Source organism: Eubalaena glacialis, chromosome X, assembly GCF_028564815.1.
Source record: "Eubalaena glacialis isolate mEubGla1 chromosome X, mEubGla1.1.hap2.+ XY, whole genome shotgun sequence".
NCBI lineage: Eukaryota > Metazoa > Chordata > Mammalia > Artiodactyla > Balaenidae > Eubalaena > Eubalaena glacialis.
The window spans coordinates 4,716,115-4,733,359 of NC_083736.1; the positions used below are offsets into that span (position 1 = coordinate 4,716,115).

Here is a 17,245-nt window from a genome sequence, read left to right on the forward strand (position 1 = left end):
CCTTCGGCAGGGAAGGCAGAACAAGCTTATCGGGCAAGGTCACACCACGTGGCAGTCCTGCAATTCCTGTCTGGCCCTTCATTAACCCACGGGGGTGGGCAGGAGGGAGCCCGTGACTGTTCATCACTGAGACACCCACGGCAACAAGGCAGGCTGTCAGGAGCCTCGATTTCAACTCCGTGATTCAAAAAAAAAATCAGGATGATTTTCTTCCCCCTTTCTTGCTTGCTTCTTGTTTATGTTGTCAGGAAGGCTTCATCTGATAGCTTGTGTTTTGAGTTTGTCTTTTCCATTGTTTACGTTTTCCCGTATTTGAGGGAACTGCAGAGGTGTGTAATCACTGCAGCATCTTCTTGCTGCTCAGAGAGCTGCTTTATAGAAAAATCACAGGCTCGTTGAGTCTGTTGGACAGGATTCCAGGGAAGCCTGGCAGCTGGGTTCTCAGTCCTACTTAAATAAACAGCAATTTTGATGGCAAGAAAACAATGATGGGAAGCAACAGTCTCCAATCACTTGCTGGGATCCATGTGCCCCCATGGAGCCCAGGCGATCCAAAAGGAAGACACGTTGGAAGCACAGTCTGTTCTGCAAATGATCTCCAAAGCCTTTCCAAAGTCTGCCTTGGGAATGATAAGCTTAAAGCACAGGTGAATGGGGTGACTGAATCCGATTCCTTCACATTGTATGGGTTCTCTTTTAATTTTGTATGTTTCCCCCATTCCAAATTTTTACCTTGACCAAAGGGAGCTCTCTCCCATGACAAATGAAAAGCTCAAGAAAATTCTGAATTTCTCCTTGCCTTCCCATCACAAGATATTTATTTATTTTGTAAATTTTATTGAAGTATAGTTGATTAACAATGTTGTGTTAATTTCTGCTGTGCAGCAAAGTGATTCAGTTATACATATATACACATTCTTTTCTTATACTCCTTTCCATTATGGTTTATCACAGGATATTGAGTATAGTTCCCTGTGCTCTACAGTAGGACCTTGTTGTTTATCCATCCTATATGTAACAGTTTGCATCTGCTAATCCCTAACTCCCAGACCACCCCTCCCCCACCCCCCTCCCCCTTGGCAACGTCTGTTCTCTATGTCTGTGAGTCTGTTCCTGTTTCGTAGATAAGTTCATTTGCCATCACAAGATGTTAATAAGGGCTGGGAGAGATCTAGTCCAGAGATCTAGTCCAAATCTGGCCACACCTATTCACTGACCTGTTGTCTCCACAAAGGCAGAGCTGAGTCGATGCAGCAGAGACGGTGTGGCCCAAAAAGCCAAACACATTTACCATCTGGCCTATTATAGAAAAAGTTTGCTGCCCCCTTGTTTTGGAGTTTAGAAACCAGAGGCCCAGAGTGGTGAGGTGACTTGCCAAGACCACACAGGCAGGTAAGGATGGAGGCAGGTGCGCCACGTTTGTTTTCAGGGCTTCGTGATGGATCCATGTCTTACCCTCTTGGTACCTATTGGGGTTAACACATATCACACACTGGCACGGTCCACCACATAAATTAACTTAGTCTATAAGAAATGCCTTTGTCCTATGATAGGCAAAGAAGAAAGAAGAAGATGGACAGGTTGCCAGCTTTTAGGTGGGGCTGCATCCCTCCAGCGATATTTCATGCCACCACTGATGCGTGCTGTGTCCATCTGCATCAAGAACAGAATGTCAACTCCTCAATCATTCAGAACCTGCTCAAACGATATGCAGTGTCAGGCTGCTTGGTGGATATGAACAGAAGACCTACCTGAAAGCAAATATCTCCCATTAGGTGTCACATGATGAGAAAAAGATGGTGACACCCCATTGTCTGATGACAAAAATCATCAAGGGATGGAAGATTTCCCCGACAGAGTAGTGAGGCTTTGTCTCTTCCAATCCAGCCCACTAACACATGCAATAATTAAATCACTCTACATAGTTTGTTGCTTTGCCGTCCGAAATTGTTCCTCTGTGTTAAACACAAACTCCTCCACCCAGGCAGTCACACCTGCCCCCATCCCAGCTCGGTCCCGTCTGCCTTATTTCCCACTCCTCTCTTCTGTGTATCCCAGGCTCAGGGCCTTGGGGCACTGAACCGTCACAGAGGACACCTGAGGAGGTCCCCCTTGGAAACGTGCCACTCAGAAGTGGCACAGTTTTGCTCTGCTCCAGAAACCCATTTGTCTGGGATACTTCGACACCACCTGCACGGGCCACCTTCAGTCCTGCACCCTGGAATGCCCTGTCCTTTTCACACATTGCATTTCTGAAGACTACCTGAAATACACCTTCTTGATGAAACCTTGTGCAACCCTATTCTGTTACGGGTTTTATACCTTTTTGATCCATCATCCAAAGTAGACACTTTGTGACCCTCTCTCTCAAGGCATGTCCGGCACTCCACTTAAGTTCATAGTCTTTTGCATCTCACCCATTAGAACATCTTCAGGGCAAGAGTTGTTTCCTTTGTCTTCCTAATCTTCACCTCACCATCCACAGAGTTGGTGCTCAATGAAAGTGTGTAGAACTGGGCAACAAGAGTTAAGAAAACTTAATGGATTCCTGTTTGGGTTAGCCAGGGTGCTCCACAGAAAGAAACAAAACCAATGGGAGATACGTATCTATATGTAGGTCAATCTGTCTATCTATCTATCTATCTGAAGATCATTTACGTAAGGAATTGGCTGACACAGTGATGGAGGCTGAGAAGTCCCACACCCTGCCCTCTGCAAGCCAGAGGCCCAGGAAGGACCTCAGTGTGAGTGTGAAGGCCTGAGAACCAGGGCAGCAATGGTGTCCATCTCAGTCCGAGGACAGGACACCAGTGTCCCAGCTCAGCAGTCAGCCAGAGAGACTGAGAGGGAATTCAACAATCCTCCATTTTTTTGTTCTTTTCAGGTCCTCGGCAGATTGGTTGATGCCCACCCACCCCGAGAAGGACCACCTGCTTTGTTCAGTGTACCGATTCAATGCTGGTCTCATCTGGATGTACCTTCACGGACACATCCAGAAATAACGTTTACCCATCATAGGTGGATATAGGTTTTTGTTTTTTCTTTTTAAATGTTGGTATTTTAACTCTCCCTATCATGAGGTGCATGCAGAAACAACTTCATATGCAGAAGTGTCCTGTAAAAGGCCAGAACTACACGACCGCTGTGCCATGTGAAAGCAGCCATAGACAGTATGGAAATGAATGAGCATGGCCGTGTTCCAAAAGAAGTTTACAAAATCAGACGGGGGCTGCATTTGGCCCATAGGTTAGAGTTTGCAGACCCCTGCAAAAGCTCAGCAGAGAAATTGTGCATGTTCCTAGGAACGTAGAACCAAAGGCATGTTGAACGGAAGACGCCTTCACATATGTTCTCTATCCAGGAAATAAATAAGCAGATGTTAATTTTCTCACTAGAAAGCCTTTTTTAAAAAACATTTTTCTCAATGCCTTGCAGCCTAAGAGCCATGAGCATCATTTCACCTCATTTGATTTGCTTCTGCTCACTCGTTGCTTCAAACTGTTCGCGAATCACTTGTTTTATGGAACCGTTAAATCTCTGGAAACGAACCGAGTTCAGAAATGTGGGCTTGGGCTGGATATTCTTCTTTTGACTATATTAACATGGAGAAACACTGTCCTCATTTTTCTACAATGGTTATTGTCATTGATTCATGAAATCTTGAGCAGAAGTGAAAGCTAAGGGGCAGCTTGGGTTTAAAGGGCTACAGATAGAGTCACCATCCCATCTATGAACTAATATTAAAAGATTGATACGCAGAACAGGAAAATCATTTTCCATCACCTCAATATTGGAACCAATCTCATCTTTACCCTCTGAGGTCCGCATCCACGCACCTTCTTGAATGCATTGCATGAGGTTAAAAAGTACATTGCTCTTTCCATCCATCGCCAGAAAAACAAATTTGAGTATGATTTATCAGATATTCAGAGAACTACAGAGAGGAAAACAGTCTGTCGATAGGACAAAGGGGGCTGTTGACATTTTTGTCCACAAGTTCATGAGCTTTCTCTCCTGTCTGGGTAGATTTATTATTTTGTAGAAATTGAGTCATCTCAGCATGGATTTGAAAGATACATATTAAACTTTTTCTTAGGCATTAGTTGGCCCAAATGTAACCTGGGGATATTTGATAGACAAGTCCATGGTGCTGGAGATGAGTGGAAGGCGGAGAATTTCGCAGGAACATGCCCAGTGTGGGTAGACAATCTCACCTTTACAGTTTAGCTTGACTGTGGGCTGAAATTTCACAGGAATCTTCCTGGCTTAGGATGAGGAAGAGCCACGTTGTAGAGGAATCCTGCCCCTCTCCCCCCAACTTCCACATCCCCTCTTGTCTTAAAGGGTCACATTTCAGTGAAGTCTGTGGTCATTTCCATCTACCGCTTCTTGCTCAGCGTCTTTGAATACTGAAAGATAGAGTCACTCTTGGAGTTTTACAACATTCATGGTGGTTTCTGAAGTTTTACTGGATGGAGCAGGTCCAAAAGATTCAAAATTGTCCTGAAGCAGCAGTTCTGCAATTATCCTTATAGAAAAAGACGAGCATCCGTCAGCATCGGAAGGTGGTCCTTTGAAAGGAGTTCCACTTTCCAAATAGTTTGGGACAGGAATGCATATGACACCCTGCAACGCTCACGGAGAGTAGTCAGATGCGGGAGGGTCTCAAAGACTCAGAGATACCGAAGGATATGAATTCCATCACCTTTCTTACAAGCAGCATTTCTGAAACCCCTAGGACGATAGAAACCCTGTGTCTCGGGAGAAGGAATCATAACTCTTCGCATGAAACGCGACATTGGAGAGGCCGTGCAATCGCTCCCGTGCTTCTGGAGCTTCAACGGGTAGTAAACCATGGGGATCTTGCTAAAAGTCAGATTGAGACTCAGGAGGTCTGGGGAGGCGCTGGCGGGTCTACATTTCTGACAAGCTCCCAGGCGGGGGGATACTGCTGGGACACAGACACTGGGTAGCAAAGGGACAAAGTCTACCTGCTGAAGCTGCCCCTTCATCTTCTGAAGCTCCATTCCCCTCCCTCAGGGCTCCCTGAGTTACTGGTGTTGGAATCCCCACCTGGCCAGTGGTTTTCAGTCAATCCCAGCTGCACCTTGGCATCATCCAGGAAGCTTTCAAAGAAGCCTCATCCCAGAACTGTGAAATCAGAAGCTCTACGCGGCTGTCTGGACATTCTTTTAAAAGTGAGATAAAATTCACATAACATAAAATTAACCATGTTCGAACGTACTTCCAGTAGCTTCCAGTACATTCACAAGGCAGTGCAACCATCACCACTAAGACGTTTCTGAACATTTTCATCACCCCAAAGAAATCCTGTAACGATTAAGCAGTCCCTCTCCATTCCCCCTGCCCTCAGCCGCCAGCATCTGCTTTCTGTCTCTAAGGACTTGCCTATTCTGGACATTTCACATAAGGAGAATGATACACAATATGGTCTTTTGTGTCTGGCTTCTTTCACTTAGCCTAATATTCTCATGGTTTGTCCACTCTGTAGCCTGTGTCACCCCTTTACAGTGAGTACTGTTCCACTGGGCACAAAGACCACATTTTCCTTATCTCTTAAACTGTTGATAGACATCGGGCTGTTTTCACCTTTGTTGACTGTGAGTTGCTCTGTTTGTGTATGTCTGTTTGAACACCCGTTTTCAGTTCTTCTGGATACGTGACTAGGGGAGGAACTGCAGGGTTGTGTGCTAATTCCATTTTTAATTGAGGACACGCCAAACTCTTTTTGACAGTGGCTGGACCACTTCGTGTGCCCACCGGACATTGATATTTTTTTAAAAGTTCCCCATGGAGTCCGAACGCCAGCCAGTGTTGACAAGCTCTGCCTTATAAGCAAAGATGTCCTTGTTAACCCTCTGAACACATATTTGTTTAATTCAGTGGGGCCCCTGGACCAGTGGCAAGAGCATCAGCTTGGAACTTGACAGAAGTGCACATTCTGGCTTCCCACCGCAGACCTACTGAATCAGGAGCTCTGGACGCAGGCAGAGTCAGCCCCCTCTTAATGCAAGTCCCCAAGGCAACTCTATGGTTTCACAACTGATGCCCTACATACAATTTCATAACTTGCAATATTTTCACCTAACTCTACGTCTTGTCCATTTTCCCGCATCATGGATCATTATTTGAAAATATAACTTCCAACTTTTACCTATGACATCCTAACACAAAACAAGCCTATGATTCATTTAACCATTCCTTCTGGGGGGTCTTTTGGCCTTTCCCAGTTTTTCCCCAATATAAATAGCGCTCAGTGAATATTCCTGACAATAACTCTTTGCCTACCTCTCTGTATATTTCCTTTGGTTCCATTTAGAATTATAATGAGCAGATTGTAGAGTTTGCACATTTTCCTCCTTACGCTGTGCTGAGTACTTCTTCAGGTATGAGCTCTTCCTGTGGATGAGCTCTTACATGAAACGCAACATTGGAGAGGCCGTGCAATTGCTCCAGTGCTTCTGGAGCTTCAACGGGTAGTAAACCATGGGGATCTTGCTAAAAGTCAGACTGTGACTCAGGAGGTCTGGGGAGGCGCCGGCGGGTCTACATTTCTGACAAGGGGAGGAAATCCTACACATCACGAATGAGGAAGAAGAAATGAATTACTGGTTATGTTGAGTACACAGGAAATACTGGGTTGATTTTCCTACCAAACCGGGGGGAAATAAATACAGAGTCACGTTTATTCTCTAAGACTTTTCCAGTCTCCCTCTGTTTCTTCAGTATGTATGATGCTTGAGGCCAGGCATTTAAATTCTCCTCTATTTCTCTACCCACAATGGAAGCGGGGAAACACACTCTGTCTCCTTCCCGGAAGCCGCTCAGAATTAGCAGAGGAGCGATGCTCCGTGTGGGGAAAGCACTTTGTAACCGCAGAGCACAGCGCAACGTGTGACGTGTTTTTATAACTACATTCACTGCTTTGAAAAGTTCCCTCCCAGAGGTGCCCCAATGGAAATATCCTCATTTGCTCTGAGCTGACACTTTCATAAGCCTGACCTACGTGGTTTTATTTGCTCTGAATTCGTAAGCGGCGGCTCTTCACATGTGCCTATTTTGGTGGCTGTTTGAGCACACTCCGTACATAGCTGGCTGTCAGTTCACCTCAGATTTTGTAAATGGCACATTTCTGGCTTTATTTCCCATTTCTCAAAAAAAAAAAAAAAAAGGGGGCCACGGATAAGGACATGCATCATTTTTCTATGACCGTATTTGGTTTGGGGTCCCCCCAAAAGTGTGTATTGCCTGTATTCTCATTTTTATACAATTTTACTCTCTCACTGGTTTATATGATCGACAAGCACAAATAAGAAAAAGGATGGGGAAAAAACAGCCAAGTAATGAGCCCTACACACCTGGGGAGCCTCATATGGGAATATGTGAACTCTATAGAGTTGAGTCAGTGTGGAAAGCTCTTCTTTTCTTGATGGTGTGACATAAAATGTAGAAATATCTTAAGTGTAAGTACCCTTCCCAGTCTGTGAAATCAAAAACCCAAATCAAGCTCCTGGCACAATGAACATTAAAAAATATCCCAGGTATGAGAAGTAACTCACAGTTCCGCGGCAAACTTCTCTGATAACAAAAATATGAATAATGTCTTCCCCTCTCTCTTTTTGCCCCCTGACCTAGAGCGTTACGAGGAAAAGCTGATGTTCTTCGTTAACCCTTCGTGTTTTTGATGTCCCCTCCTGTCTATGCCCTTGACACAGTGTTTCCACTGTACTCATCTTGATGGAGGTTTCCTTTGGGGGAAGAGGGAGCAGAGAAACACACCAAGAAAACAGAAAGCACAAAGATACAGTAACGTGCTGGGTAACATACTTGATGCTGCAGTTTCCTTTCTACACCTTCAGAGCAGGTTCCCTACTTAATGGAAACTCTCAGACCAAAGCGAAAGTAGGTAACAGGGTCCATTTTCACCAGCGGCTGTAAAAAGCCTCGGCTTTCCTTCGAAACGAGGAACATTTCTAGACCCGGAGAGGGGCAGTAAGCAATAAGGATGGGCTATAGCTCCGGAAGACACGCATCCCCCATGCCACGAACAACACTTCTCCCAGTAAAGAGGCGTTTTGAAAAGACTATTCTGAAGCCCAGAAGAGAAGCTTTCAGGGTGTTGTAATGAGCCAAAACGAAAAGGCAGGCAGGGCGCTGTGAGAAACAGAGCCGCTTATCGGAGCAGGGCGATCATCTGTCGTTCCGCTCTCTTTTCTCCCTGAAATTCTGGCTCTCCCCAGAGTGTCGAAGCTGCTGGGACTTGCTAAGTGGGCAGCCTTGAAAGGTAAGGCTGAAAACGCCCTTCATCGGCCGGCCACAGGACGCCTGCCTCGCGACTAGGATGTAGGTGAACCCCCAGGAGAAAGAGGGATGCAGATCTACCTGGGACCTTGGTCCAGGACTCAAGGCTCAGCCCGTTGCCTTGATTTCGGTAGGCGAGCCCTGTCCGCGTTCCCCTGTGCATCTCCGGGGGACTCAGGGCTCGCCCGGAGGGACGTGACGTGTGATTCGGAAGCGTCTGCTCGCCTAAGTGTCAGGAGCCGGGAGCAGAGAATCATTTGCATCCGTCCTGCTGGAGGCGGCCCTCCCAGAGCGAGCAGCCCTCGGCTCGGGAGGCTTCCGAGCTGGCTGGCGGGGGACCCCCGCTTGGTTTTAAACTCAGAGGGGTGGGGGGAGAGGACTGAAAAAAAAAAAAATGAAGCCAATTTCCAACAGAGCTGACAAAGGCAGGGTTAAGAGAAAACGGTGGTGTTTGCTTCCAAGCGGGGAGAGCGTGCCGGCTACAGCCGTGATCTCACGTTAGTTACTGGGTACCGGCTGCAGCCTGAGAAAGCCGCATCTGTACGCAGACGCCGGGGGTCGTCCGCGCCGATGGAGGGTGTGGGAGCGCCAGGCACAAAATGGATTAGGTCTTGGAATGCCAAGCTGGAAAACCCACTGGAACCAGAGCGCGGCACGCCGGCCCCGGCAGGATGCAGACACACTAGGCGCCCGCAGAGCGCGCTTGGGGCCGCCGCTCGTGACCCGCCAGTTTCAGGCACGGCGCTGGGAAGGGCAGAGCAGGGCCAGGGGAGCGCGGCCGCCCAACAGCAGGCTCTTTCCGGACGCCCGCCGCGGTTCGCAGCCCCCTCTGCCAGCCCACCTGCCACGCTCTGCAGCCGCCTTTCTGCGGGACTCGGGCACTGATTCTTCACCCTCCTTGTGAATGCTGGGAATGTCAGCCATTCCGAGCACGCTACACAGGGCGACGTGTGCTCTCCGCGGGCAGAAAAGCAGAGGCCCACTGTGCTCGGAGAGCAAGGGCACGGGCGCACTCGGGCGAAGGCAAAGGGCTCTCAGGACGTTCCCGCCCCGCCCTAGGGGTCGGCCTGGCAAAGACTCAAGGGGCCCCAGGGCAGGGAGTGCACTGCTGAGAACGGGGTGCGGGAGGCGCCAGGGGCTGGGAAGGGCTACTGGGGTCCGACACACGGTGATGGCGGGGAGTGGGGGGCGCAGGTCTGCATCACATCTCGCAGCCTCCGGTGGCTGCCGGGCAGGTGGCCTCCAGCACCCTCCACTGCGGCTCACTCGCGTCCCCTTTCTCACACTGCCCACCAGCACATCGGCTCAGATCCCAAGCATTTCAGCTGCCCCTGGACCAGTCTGGGCGCCACGTGGCTGACATTCGCTTCCCCACCCAAGGCAAGGAAGGCGGCATCGCAGTGCTGCCCTGACATTAAGGGAAAGAAAATTCGCTACCCTAATATTCTGCGGTACGTTCTCGTATTTGTGGGACTCACTGGATTAATGGTGACAAATGAATCCAACCAAGTGTCTCATCTTAGAAGGATGGGCTAGATGGCTAAATGTGTGGGTACACACACACACACACACACACACACACACACACAGCACCAAGAACAACAGCAACAACGAAAATCCAACCAGGAGAGAGGGAACACTTAAAACATTATCCATTGGGAGGAAATATCCATTCATCAAGCTTCAAACACACAAATCCCACTAGCAGGGAAGGAAGCATTATCACAGGACCTGCTGGAGAAAGAGCAGTCATTCATCAAACTTTCACGGGCCCGGCGTGGCAACAGGTCCAGATGATACCCATTTGGCTTTGAGACACACATCTCTAACCAAGAGGCTGATTGCAGGGCCCTGTTTTATGATCATTCTGACGTGACTTGGTGCCGTGTGGTGGTTTCCTGGGGTGACCCCGAATGCAACATTCCCCACACGCTCTTGTTTCCAATTTGGACAGAGGAAGGTATTGACACGTGAGCAAAGAAGGGAAGGTTCCTGCCGTTCCGAGCCTTCTCGAGGTTAAAAGTTAGGTGACTGAGATGCCTGCCCGATTCCTGATGAGGCCTTTGCATTTGTTGCAGGAATAGAAACTACATGTCTTAAACTCCCCAGATGTCTTTCTCCAGGGTGTGAGTTTCATAATCCTCTCTATCTCCTTTGCCTCCATTATAGAGTCCCAGGGGAGTTAATTCCTCTAGGGAACTGGTTCTCAAGTGGGGGGTATTTAGTAAGTCTGGGGGGATTTTTGGTTTCACCATGGCTGGAGGTTGGGGGATTGCTACTGGCACCTAGTGCAGAGGCCAGGGCTGCTGCTAAACATCTTACAGTGTGCAAAGGACAGCACGTCCGCAACAAAGAATCACCTGGCCCCAAATGTTACCATGTCAAATTCTATTCTAGGGTGGTTACAGATGGATACCAGGACAGGTTGAGTGCTACCTGAAATAAAAGTACCTGGACCTGACAAACCACTAAGCAGCATGTGGGATCTTAGTTCTCCGACTAGGGATCAAACCTGTGCCCCCTGCAGTGGAAGCATGGAGTTCTAACCACTGGACGGCCAGGGAAGTCCCAGGAAGGTCCTTTCTGCAAGTGGCTTATTTGTCCTTATGTGCCGTACAAGCTTTGTGGAGCCCATAAAACCACACCAGGTCTGCACCACCTAAGAGAAACCTTGGGCTCTACAGAGTGTTACAAATGTGCACGTAAGTCCTGGGAACACAGGTGTATCAGATGTTGCCAGGTCCATGCCAGGCAGGGAATTTCCCGTGCCCGACCCCTTCCCCCTTTTCCTCTGTGCAACCCTGCCTGGAATACTACAACTCCATCCTTGGGCACCAGGCACACTTTTAAACACATGGTAGATTTCTGAGCATATGTGGTAATGGTCTCTGCCCTAGGACTGGCCTTTGCCTGGTGCCCCATCTTCTAAAACACAAGAGCCGGTCTAGGAGCCCATGAACAGCAGCCTGGCCATCTTTAAAAGTATCATTGGAAAGAACCATAATTAATAAATGTTCTCGGTATTATTGTAACTGAGCAGGACCCTATGGGGCCTTCCCGAGACAGACTTCCACCCCCCATGTCGTCCACCTGCCTCTTGTCTACAGAAAAACTTTCGTCAAAGAATAAATTTAATCAGAGAAGAGAGAAAATGCAGAAGCAAAGGAAAACAGTCAAAGAGGACAAAATAATAATAGTTTAGCCATTAAACAAAGTCAAAGACCCTTAGCTCCTCCTCAAGGGCTGCAGATCATATTCTGAGCCACGTCCTGTGAACTGTTTTGTAGATACTGAAACCCCCGCCAGGTGGGAGAAGTGAGCTACATGATGACCAGACTGTAGCCATGACATAGGCTGCCACAACTCTGAGAACTGGTGTCAAGGAAATGGGAACAAACTGATCCTGGAGCTGAAGACTAACTGTACGTAAAACAATCAAGATGACGCTGGTCAGACCACCGCAGGACCAATTTCAAGATGACGGTCAGAGCTGACCGTACCACTTCTGCATGGGGCCCCCTGCCTCCCCCTGAGCACCCCTGAAACTCCCCTTTAAAAGCTCTTGCCCACTGATCAGCAGGGGGGAGTTGGCTTTTGGACATGAGTCTGCCTTCTCCCCACGTTGCCGGTCTCCAGAATAGAGCCAACTTTCCTTTCCCGCCAACACTTGTCTCTCGAGTACGGGCTTTGAAGCAGCAGCAAGCAGCCAGACCTGAGTTTAGTCATATTTTATGGAATGAGGTTATCCAGCATTTTCAAAATACGAGATTCGGTTGGTTCACCAGGAAATGTGAGTTTACCTTATCAGAATTAGATGATTTCTCATGATGTCTCCCCTGCTAAAAAGCATATGTGCATCTCTTCCAAAAAGAGCCGACCCGGGCCCCAGAGAGATCACCAGCCCATCCCCACACTCAGCAGGTCGGGAGAAGAGGAATTCAGTGAGTTCTGGACTCCCCAGGCCCGGAATTAGTGCAGGCTTCCGAACCACCAGGCAGTCATTTGGCAATGGAGGTGGGTGGTGATATTTTCCATTAGTGAACACTTAAGCCATGAATGAGTTTCTTATTTATGGAACATTAGAGATAACTGCAGTTTTCCATTTAGGATTCAGGAGTGGATTGTGTCTATTTTTAGGCAATTTAGGTGCCCTCAGGCAGACGTTTTGCAAATGCATTCACATAATCACCTTCGAGCAACTAGATCCTGTGTACTTAGGGCCCTTCCAATCATGGCTTTCTATATACTTCTTATCTTCAGGCGAGGCGTGCATATGTCATTTGTGTATTAGGCTGCTTCTCCCCAAGGTTGCAAGTATTGGATTATACAAACAGACATCGGTCCCCAAAGGCAGGGCTGACATCCTGGAATTAGATTCTGTTCCTGGGCCACTTCAGGAAAACCATGTACTAGACCTGAGAGGATGGAGAGTCTAAGGAAAGGGGACCACTTCCACACCATCAGTACCATTAGCAGTCTGATCCCAAAGGGGAAGGAATCACCTGTTCTCTTTAGTTGTCCTACAAATTCTTCCTGTTCCATCTTTAGATGGAGTCTGACTTCAGAAAGTTATTTCCTCATCAACAATAATACAGACTTGCCTCCTGGTGGGCTGTCAAAGTCCTACTTGATGCATTTTCTGTCCCCACGCTGTCCCAGTTACCCTGACTTCTGGGAACAACGTTTATGTCAGGTCAGTGCTTCATGTCTGCAAAGCACAGAGGAAAATGAGCTGAGCATGCCACCTGGGTGCACATGCCTCTCGTGTCTGACAATACCAGGAGTATCAGAGAACATCTTTGTGAGTCCACACCATGTAGAGATGCAAGGATGGGTGAGACGCACAGACACAGAGTCAGGGAAAAAATTAAAGGCAAGACTCAGAGGCACAACTGTAATCCAGGGCAATGGTTTCACCGAGTCTTCCGCAGACACTCACCAGGGCCCCAGGTCTCTTAAATGTCACTGTTGGTGGCAATCATGTAACATATAATGCACGACATTATATTTTACATGATTGCCACCAACTATGACATTTAAGCCCCCTCTCAGAGACGCATGCCATGGCGACGACCGTCCTTTCTTCCACCAATTTGCACGTTTTATCAGAGAGTAATTCATTACTTCTGGTTTGATCTGAGTCAACTGGTGATAACTCAGAAGGGTTTTTCCTCTTACAGTCACTATTACCTAATTTTAGAGGCAGTCTTTTCCCCATAGGTACCTGCTTAAATTCGTAAATCAAACAATGCTGCATTACCTGTGGTTTTATTTTGCTTCTAAGATTCCTCCATTCTGCAAATGCTTTACATATGGGTAAGAAAATGCATTAGCTAATTTCCTTCCTACCCAGAGATGCATTTCCAAGGGATTTTCCATTTAGATATTTGAACCTTCCTATTCAAATCATATTTTCTTTTCTAATGTTTTTCATTTTCATATAAATCGACATGTCTTGCACCTTCATTGCATTATCGCCCAGGATGGTGTTCCCATCTTACACACAGCTCGTAGGTCGGATACGTCTTCCCATGGAACCGTAATCATTAGGTAACTTGACTGTCAAAAAAATTTCACTTTCATTCCTTAATGTTGCCAACCTGAGTTTTAAGTTAGTTTTCCCTCATTTTATTAACTTGGAACAAGAAATGATCAATATGTCAAACGTTTGCATCTCAATATGGTTCCATCACTCCTTCCTCTTCCCGCCCCTACCAGCAAAGAAAAAATCCCAGCAACTTTGTAAGGAAGATGTTTTCTAGGTAGCGACAAAACGGCAGCAGCGTCTATGATAAACAGATGTGGGTCTACAGCCAGGCATCCGTATGGCTCTGCTTTCTTACCCACCGTACACATCTCTCTTTCAAGTTAATGGGACTCTTTCTCTTCCACTCCCATCACACGGAACCGGACATGCCTGGTTCACTTTCCTCTGGGGATGTCCAGGTTCTTTCTCTAGAAATCTCATCCCTCCTTTAAGGTCTCAACCAGATCCAACCACCTCCATGAATACGCAGTGCCCTGTCCCCTCCTTTTCTAAAACCCTGTAACATTTATGGCACAGGTGACTAGTTGCATCAACTCAAGGCCGTTTCACTTTTCAATGCCTTCTTCAATAACTCTTTATTAATCATCTACTATGTGCCCAACAAAACGCTTGGCCCCTGGGACATGGCAGTAGAAGAGACATGCTCAGGGCCTCGGTCTTGGAGTTTAAGAAACTTGATGCAGAAACAGACATTCAGCGGAGAAACATACAAGGCACTTATTTATTAATAGCATGATTCCCACGTCAAGAATAGTACATCTGTACAAGACACACTATAAGAAGCTGCATGGCTTCTCTGAGTGAAATTCCCAGCAGATGCTCGAAAGAAAGAAAAGAGAAAGAAAGAAGGGAAGAACTAAATGAAAGAAACAAAAGGAAAAAGAATAAGACACGGTCTGGGTGAATACTTCCTCTTACTGTGTACAGACTCTGATTCCTTTTGTCTGAAACAGCACCCACCTTCCTGGGGAGTCCTGCTGTCAGAAGACTTAGCTCTGATTTTAAATATTTCAAACATTCTTTGCCACTTCGAGTGCCTGCATCTATAGCCTTCCAAGCAGGACAGAAGTGTGCACTCTTCTGGACACCAGATTAAAGCATCCAATCCACTAAACGCTGGGCATCCCTCACCTGCCCACCTGTGCACCTTTACTGCTGCTTTTTTCTGGAGCCTGCATTCAATCACATCCATCTTATTGCTGGGACTTGTTCCTCAGCATCTTAGAAAACATTCTACCACCACCTCCTACATCTTGTTAAGTCAACAGAAACCTGTTATATTCCTTTTAAAACCCATGTTTTTCTCAACTTCCTCCTCTGTCCTGTGATGGGGGACACTTCCAACAGACTCTCTATTTCCATCCCATCCCATCTCTCTCTCTCTCATGGATTCACACTGCAAGATGACAACAATGGTCCATCACCATGTCACTGGTCAATTTTTGTTCAGTTTACCTGGTTTATGTGACTTCCTCTCAGTAGACAGAGCTCAGAAATGATTTGGTGGCTGCTCGAGTATCCATGCTTGAATCCACCAACATGTCGTCAGAATCTTGAATAGCCTAAAACGAAATGCAACGTGAATTATGACAAGAGAACGTACAACTCCTTGCTCTGGCCTCAAACGAACATGTGGCCTTTCGACCTTGGGTTGGTGTCTAGATATAAATTGAAGCATCTCCGTGTCTCATACTGGTAGCTGTGAGCGTTGGCACAGATCACCTAGCAAAATGCATTGCTGGGCAAACTCTTTATTTAGGTAGAGAGCTGGGGAAGAAACAAAGTATGTCTCATGGTTAGAGAGAATGTCTCCATTTCATGATCTGTTATTGTCATATTCGGTTTTGCTTTTTGTGCTGTGGAATATTATTATTTTCTAAGATACCATGGAATTAGCTCTGAATCCAATCCAAATGATGCAGTTGAAGGGGAGCAGAACATGCCACCCCAAGATGTGACTGTAGGGGTTCAGGACATGTCACCCCAAGATGTGAGTGTAGGGGTTCAGGTGTGGTGCCCCCAAAATGTACCTGTAGGGGGTCAGGACGTGTCACCCCAAGATGTGAGTGTAGGGGTTCATGTGTGGTGCCCCCAAATGTATCTGTAGGGGGTCAGGACATGTCACCCCAAGATGTGAGTATAGGGGTTCAGGTGTGGTGCCCCAAAATGTACCTGTAGGGGGTCAGGACGTGCCATCCCAAAATACGCCACTTTGGTATATTGATGATTTTGAGCTGTAGGCACTTGGAAAACAGCAAATGCAGGGAGAGGCTTTCTCTAAACCCCCCTTTATCTCCTAAAGACAGATCCTCCCAAAGGAACCCAGATGTCATCAGTCCCCTCATGGGAGTGTCATCAACCTGGCAGGCTTGACTCCCATCACGGGACAGGAGTCTAGAGACATAGTCACGTACGTCTGCAGCATAGAGAGGAGAGATGCAGACACTGAGGTGTGGTCCACACCACACCCAGACACATTTTGTCACAAACAGTCTCCCCTCCCATCCATCCTTCTAAGGCCCCATCATCTCTCCTAAAACCCATTTACTCTCCCCAAAGATGCTCATGTCCCACCTCACCTTCCCCAAAAGCTGCCTGGGGGAGTGCCCATTTGCCCCTGGGTGTCCCCCATGTGGACACGAGCTAGGCAGGAAACGAACTTCTATGTGTTTCTCTCTCATTAAGCTGTCTTTTATTACAGGGGTCTCAGAAGAGAACTCAGAAGGGTGGAGGGAAAATTATTTTTCCTCTGCTACACAATCCTTCATGTAACTGTAGGTAATTATTTTTCCCTGAAACTCTTTTACACAATTTTCTCATGTTTATAATAACCTGAGAGCAAGACTTGGAACATTATTTCTTACTTGCCGAGAATGGAACAGTATGATCATTAATGACTTTCTTCTCACAAATAATTTTCTTTGATACTTGAACTTATTATATACTTATTGGTCAATTGTTTGCTCTCATTTTAATCATTGGACTCAAGCAGATTTTCTGTAGTTATTGCCAAAAGCTTGGGAAAAGTTACATTTATAAATCTTGAAGCGGACTAATGTTTTTTACACTTTGGCCACTATGATTTTGTTCCTAAAGCTTGTGCTTACGAGAAAAAAAAAAAACTACTTTATATGTAGCCTAAAATTTTACTTCTCCTACTTCATAGGAAAAGAATTAAACCTCCATTCCACAAATATTCAGTGAGCACCAAGTCTGTGTTCTAAGCGCTGGGGAGAGGGCAGGACAGATAAAGTTGCTCTTATGAAGCCTAGTCACTATAGTAGGAGCAAACAACAAACAAACAAATAGATACATGAACAAAATAATTTATATTACGTGCTGTTTAGTGTGAGAGGGAGTGTACCACATAGAAAT

The 17,245-nt window shown here is 46.8% G+C and overlaps 1 long non-coding RNA gene across 1 annotated transcript in view; it reads right to left on the minus strand.

The window, feature by feature from the left end:
• Positions 1-17,245, minus strand: part of LOC133081685 (uncharacterized) — a 222,603-nt gene that overhangs the window by 70,213 nt on the left and 135,145 nt on the right. The window contains exon 3 of the long non-coding RNA XR_009698893.1: positions 15,326-15,432. This is a non-coding gene — a long non-coding RNA (uncharacterized LOC133081685). The remainder of the gene's footprint in view (positions 1-15,325; positions 15,433-17,245) is intronic.